The sequence below is a fragment of the Merops nubicus genome, unplaced genomic scaffold (assembly GCF_000691845.1).
Source record: "Merops nubicus isolate BGI_N331 unplaced genomic scaffold, ASM69184v1 scaffold27599, whole genome shotgun sequence".
NCBI lineage: Eukaryota > Metazoa > Chordata > Aves > Coraciiformes > Meropidae > Merops > Merops nubicus.
The window spans coordinates 1,015-1,832 of NW_008632048.1; positions in this window are offsets into that span (position 1 = coordinate 1,015).

Below are 818 nucleotides of genomic sequence, written 5' to 3' on the forward strand. Positions count from 1 at the left end.
CTGGGTCCACTGCATTCGGGCTCTGGATGGGTAGAAACCTCTGCATCCCATCCCTACCCCCTTATTCACCCCCATCCTCATCCTGTCCCCTCCCCATCTCAACTCCAGCCCATCCCAGCTCCACAAATCCCCATTCCATCCCCATCCCAACTCCCTCCAGCTGGCAGGGTGGAGGCAGCCAGCCCATCCCGATGGATCAGAGGCAGACACCACCCCTCCATCCCACCTCATCCTCACCGCTTCCCAGCCTGGAGCCCCCATGGCCCCAGGTGCATCCCTCTGTTGTCCCCTCCCCATCTCAACTCCAGCCCATCCCAGCTCCACAAATCCCCATTCCATCCCCATCCCAACTCCCTCCAGCTGGCAGGGTGGAGGCAGCCAGCCCATCCCGATGGATCAGAGGCAGACACCACCCCTCCATCCCACCTCATCCTCACCGCTTCCCAGCCTGGAGCCCCCATGGCCCCAGGTGCATCCCTCTGTTTCGTCCCTTCCGCAGGGTCCCATCCTGCTCTCAACTCCTGCCCAGGGTCCAGGGCAGCCTTGGGCTTGCCCAGCTCTTTGAAGTGTGGTTGGGCAAAGCACCAGGGCCAGACAGGGAGCTCTGCTGCCTGAGCATCTCACCAGCTGCATTAACCCCTTGGCAGCCAGAGCACAGAGGCAGTCCCAAGGGGGAGTGTGAATGGTGTGAAAACACAGGATTTGGGCACATTGCTGCATTTTTGTCCACAGAGTCAATTAATGAGCAGTAGTGGGATTGGGGAGCCCAGCAGCAGCCACTGCCTGCCCCTTCCCAGCCCAATGTTCAGATACAGTGG